The following is a 6,000-nucleotide window of genomic DNA, read 5'->3' as shown; positions in this document are numbered from 1 at the left end:
CGTCAGGCCTACTCAGAGGAAATCAGGTGCCTTGAGAGCGGGAGAGCAATCCCGAAGACCAGCACCCTCGTTAAGTTAAATGTTTACCTCGACGACGAGCTGTTGAAAGTGGGTGGGCGTTTGAACAGAGCGGATCTAGCCTCAACAGTAAAGAACCCCATCGTCCTTCCAGCACGGCAGCATATCACCATCCTTTTGGTGAAGTATTATCATGAATCAGTCCACCACCAGGGACGGCATTTCACAGAAGGCGCCGTCAGAGCGGCTGGACTATGGATTGTGGGCGCAAAACGATGCATAGCAGCCATCATTAACCAGTGCGTAAAGTGTCGCAAGCTCAGAGGGAAGCATCAGCACCAGCTGATGGCAGACTTGCCAGCGGATCGACTCAGCATGGACCCTCCCTTCACCAACGTAGGGCTTGACGTCTTCGGACCCTGGAATATAGTTGCACGCAGGACGAGAGGAGGACAAGCTTGTAACAAGCGATGGGCAGTGCTTTTCACGTGCCTGAGCATACGAGCTGTTCATATTGAAGTGATCGAGTCCTTGGATGGTTCCAGCTTCATTAACGCCCTCAGACGATTCCTCGCTGTGCGCGGACCTATCAAGATGCTCCGTTCCGACCGTGGCACAAACTTTGTGGGAGCCTGCAGAGAGCTGGGGATACGAGGGACTGCAGACTTTGATCCAGCCCTCAGCTCCTACTTGATCTCCCAGGACTGTACATGGACATTCAACCCACCCCATGCATCCCACATGGGAGGTGTATGGGAACGCATGATAGGAGTAGCACGTCGCATCCTAGATTCCATGCTGATGGGAACTCAGTCACTCTCCCACGAAGTCCTAACTACCCTTCTGGCGGAAGTTGCTGCTATCATCAACGCCAGACCCTTGGTTCCAGTTTCCTCAGATCCTGACCACCCGATGGTACTGACACCAGCCACCTTGCTGACGCAGAAGACTGGAGCCTGGCCAGCACCCCCAGGGGACTTTGTCACTAAAGACTTGCACAAGCAGCAATGGCGACAGGTTCAGGTGCTAGCTGACACCTTCTGGAAGCGATGGCGACAAGAATACCTCCCACTTCTGCAAGGCCGCCACAAGTGGAAAACCTCTACACCTGATCTACATGAGGGAGATGTGGTCCTGTTGAAAGACAAGGAAGCTCCTCGGAATGCATGGCCTATGGGACTTGTGGAGAAGGCCATGCCAAGTGCAGACGGGCGAGTTCGCAAGGTCGAAGTACGCGTCATCAAACCAGATGGCGCCAAGACTCTTCCCAGACCGATCACTGAAGTGGTGCTTTTGTGCGCCAAGGAATAATTCTGGTGAATCCTGTTAGACCGTGTGCATGTTCTTTGGTTATGCAACCTAGTTGTGTGTAGTATTGTATAATCCCAGTTAGACTTGTTATATTAACCATAGTATGCATGCAGTTAGTGGAATTCATAAGAATTCCAGGCGGGGAGTGTGCTGCCCCAGCAGAAAGCAAAATGTTACATAGAAAATGTTTGTAGTAGTTAGCCCTTTAAGACTTAGAATCGTGGGAAATGTAGTCCAGACCAACACTAGGTCAGATGTTTCTGAACTGCACGCTAATTGGCTATCAGAGCTTCTTCTTCCCACAATTCCCTCCGGCCCGGGTAAATTGAAATCCTTTGTTCTACCGTGACCACAGAAGAGAAAGGAGGCTCCCAATTCATCTGTTTTTTCAAAGACTCTAGATATGTTCTGCATCTACTTCCTGTTCAGCGATGTGTGAGTTGAGAGATTAATCCTTATGCATTTATGTGAAGAAATAATAAAGATGTAATATTTTGGACATTAAGAGTTCTGTTGTCACTACTCAAAAGGGGCCTGGGGGCCGAGCTCCAGGCGCTGGACGAGACACCCAGCTCCTCTCCTGGGTCACAGGGCTCGGGACAGCACACAACATTCAATAAAACAATCTATGAATGAAGATAAAACATACTTCCAAAACATTAAATTTCAGTCCATAAAATAGCATCCCTGTTCAGGCATGAGAATAAAACATGATCATTTGGCATCTGACAACCAACATCCCAAAGTGTAGTCAAAATATTTTATTTAATTGTATACTCATAGGGGTGTGCATTCAGCTAAAGCTGAACTGGAAAAGAAAACACACAAAAAATACCTTAGTGGTATATTTTGGGGAAGGGGGGTTACCTGGGGGGAAATGGTGGCAATTAAAAGGAGACAAAAAGTAGATCCTGAATAATGCTGATTTTTTTCACCATTATTCAGGATGTCTTTGCCCACCCCCACCCCCTGCTGCCATTACCCCCTCCCTCCCTCTCCCCCTCAGTTACCTGCTGGCTGAGTCCTCGCCACCGCAGCCTCCTCTGAAGTCCTGCACTTTGGAGGCGGCAGATGACACAAAACTGAATGCTGAGCCCAGCGTTCAATTCTGCGCCTCCTACTTCCTGCTGCCTCCAAAGTCCAGCATTCAGCTCTACGCCACATATTTTTCTGGTTCAGGTTTAATAAAACCGAAAATATTTGATTATCCAAAAAAACTTAATATCAGGATTTGCCTGTTTTCAGATTTTTTGAAAAATTTTGCGTTTATTAAACCCAAACCGAAAAATACCGCCAAAAATGGTTCACAGCCCTAATTCATACCCATATTCGGTTGTTCAAAATTCATGTTGCATGGGGGGGAGGGAATCATAGAATCATAGAGTTGGAAGGGACCACCAGGGTCATCTAGTCCAACCCCCTGCACAATGCAGGAAATTCACAACTACCTCCCCCTCATACACCCAGTGCCCAGAAGATGGCCAAGATGCCCTCCCTCTCATGATCTGCCTAAGGTCATAGCATCAGCATTGCTGACAGATGGATATCTAGCCTCTGCTTAAAAACCTCCAGGGAAGGAGCACTTACCACCTTCCGAGGAAGCCTGTTCCACTGAGGAACTGCTCTAACTGTTAGAAAATTCTTCCTAATGTAGACGGAAACTCTTTTGATTTAATTTCAACCCGCTGGTTCTGGTCTGACCTTCTGTGGCAACAGAAAACAACTCGGCACCATCCTCTATATCAGGGGTGTCAAACATGTGGCCCATGGGCCGGATCCGGCCCCTGGAGGGGTTTTATCCAGCCCGCGGAGCCGAGGCACCTAGTCCCCCCTCCCCCAGCCTTTTCTGGGCCTCCCAGGGACATGGGCCCTGCTTGAAATGAGTCACTCGGGGGTGCTTTTAAACCTTTAACCATAGCAGAAGCATGGGGGGTTCCTCCAATGTAGCAGGAGATTCTGTACAAATGAATGTGAAAATTCAACCTGAGTGTCAACTCTGATGCAGCCACTATTGTTAACCAGAATGGGGAAGGCTTCTGCTTGGTCGTGCTTTGCTGCGGGGCTGCTTGCGCAGCCAGGGGTGGGGAGGAAGGCTTTGCAGCAGTAGCGTGGGACCACAGGGCCGCTGGCACGGCCAGGGAGGGAGGTTTTGCTGCAGTCGCGCAGGGCTGCTGGCGCAGTCGGAGGTGGAGAGGAAGGCTTTGCCGCAGTCGTGCTGGGCCACGGGGCCACTGGCGTGGCCAGGTGTGTGTGGGGGAGTCTTTTCTATTTTCTTCCTTTTTCTGTCACTCTTCTTTTCTTTCTCTCCCTCTTTCTTCCTTTTTCTGTCCCTCTCTCCCTTTCGTCTCCCTCCTTTTCTTTCTTTCTCTCCCACCCTTTCTTCCCTCCCTCTCTTTCTTTCTCTTCTTCTTTCTCTCGTATTTATTTATTTATGTGCACATGGCCCAGCTTGACCAAGTGACATTTATGTCATATCCAGCCCTCCGAACAAATGATTTCGACACTCCTGCTCTATATGAATGCCCTTTAAGTACTTGAAGATGGTTATCATATCACCTCTCAGTCTTCTTCAGGCTAAACATACCCAGCTCCTTCAACCTTTCCTCATTTAGTGGGCTTCCGTGGTTGAGCAAGGGATTCGAATCCGGTCACCCAGTTCCTACTCCAACTGTCTAACAGCTTCTCCACACCACTCCACCTAATGACTTCATGACAGAGGCAAGATTTGAAGCAAAGACTGCTGTGGTCACCAACGCCACAGCAGATCTCGTATGTCTTAATTCTCTCCTCAATCTCTTTTCCTGCTGGACCCAAGGTGTAAACAGAAGTGTTTATCATGATCCACAGAGTACTGCTTGAAATGAGTCATTTTGCCACTCGGGGGTGCTTTTAAACCTTTAACCATAGCAGAAGCATGGGGGGTTCCTCCAATGTAGCAGGAGATTCTGTACAAATGAACGTGAAAATTCAACCTGAGTGTCAACTCTGATGCAGCCATTATTAACAAGAAAATCAGGGACATCACCAAGCACTGACTGTTCTCTTTGGGATTTCTGTGTCAGTTTGAGAGTAAGAGAAAGGGAGAGAATGTCATAATCCAAGGGATAGCTGCAGGGGTTTCCCTAAAACTCAATTAAGGAGGATTTACCTTCATCTCCACATCAAAGAGAGCTGGGGAAATTACATTTGCGACTTAAATGAAGCTTAACACCGCTGTACATTTTCTCGACATGGACCTGGATCCAGACAAATGTTGCTGTAGGTGCAAAGACTTCCATCCACAGAGCACGATCTTCCTGCCTTTCCCTGGTGGCCCAAAATGCCCATCAAAATGCTGCTCCTGGGGAATGGGGGACCCTGGAAACAGGATTTCGGGCTGCAGCAAAAGATGGGAGGTGGAAAAATCATGCTAAACAGGTGGAAGTCCAGGTTGGTTCATAAGCTAATTTTCCCATGGCAAATAAAGCGTGAAAATGGTTTGGTAATAGATGCTTTTATTTCACCTCACTTTGTGGGCCACTGGGAGTCCCCAACTCTCTTTGTGGGCCACAGTTCCTCAGAAAGAACATCTTTTCCAAAGGAAGACCTTCCAGACCCCAGCCATCAGCCAGAAAAGGAGTATCTGCAAGGAGCTTCCTAACCATTTTCCATGGGTTTTCCACTTGCACAGCGTCCCCTTTAAACCAAGCTGCCACCCGTGCAAAGGAGCCATGCATGCCTAGTTATCATGCCAGAGACTATTAGTCTGAGTGGATGCTGTGCTGGTGTGTTTACCGAGCACAGTGTAGCCAGTTTGCGCAGTTGGCAGCCCACCGTGACTGAGATGCTGTACAAATGCCAAGCCCCGCTGCTGTGTTCTGCTGCCACGCCAGCACCCCATTTAAAGCAAGCGTAATTTTATGCAAAGGAAATATAATACCTGCCCAGGCTAAAGGTCTCCCGCATACTGATGCACACATGGTGGCTGATGCATAGGGTTGCCAGCCTCCAGGTAGTAGCTGGAGATCTCCTGCTATTATAAGTGATCTCCAGCCAATAAGAGATCAGTTCCCCGGAGAAAATGGCCGCTTTGGCAATTGGACTCTATGGCATTGAAGCCCTTCCCCAAACCCCACCCTCCTCAAGCTCCGCCCCAAAAATCTCCAAGTATTTCCCAACCCAGCACTGGCAACCCTACTGATGGCCTGTTTCAATGAGATACTTGGAGAAAGGCACAGGGGTATGTTGTTTCGCCTCATTGTCATATCTAGTATATTTTGAGCCTATCATTCCTCCATGGAACTCAGGGTTCTTCCTTCCATTTTATCCTCATAACAATCCTGTGAGGTAGGTTAGACACAGAGGGTGAGAGAAGAAGAAGAGTTGGTTTTTATATGCTGACTTTCTCTACCACTTAAGGGAGACGCATACCGGCTTTCAATCACCTTCCCTTCCCCTCCCCGCAACAGACACCCTGTGAGGTAGGTGGGGCTGAGAGAGCTCTAAGAGAGCTGTGACTAGCCCAAGGCCACCCAGCTGGCTTCATGTGGAGGAATGGGGGATCAAACCCAGTTCTCCAGATTAGCCTCCATCGCTCATGTGGAGGAGTGGGGAATCAAACCCAGTTCTCCAGATCAGACTCCAACACTCCAAACCACCGCTCTTAACCACTACACCACGCTGGCCCAAAAT

The sequence above is a fragment of the Euleptes europaea genome, chromosome 1 (assembly GCF_029931775.1).
Source record: "Euleptes europaea isolate rEulEur1 chromosome 1, rEulEur1.hap1, whole genome shotgun sequence".
In the NCBI taxonomy this organism is placed as follows: Eukaryota; Metazoa; Chordata; class Lepidosauria; order Squamata; family Sphaerodactylidae; genus Euleptes; species Euleptes europaea.
Note: the sequence above shows the minus strand (reverse complement) of the source record.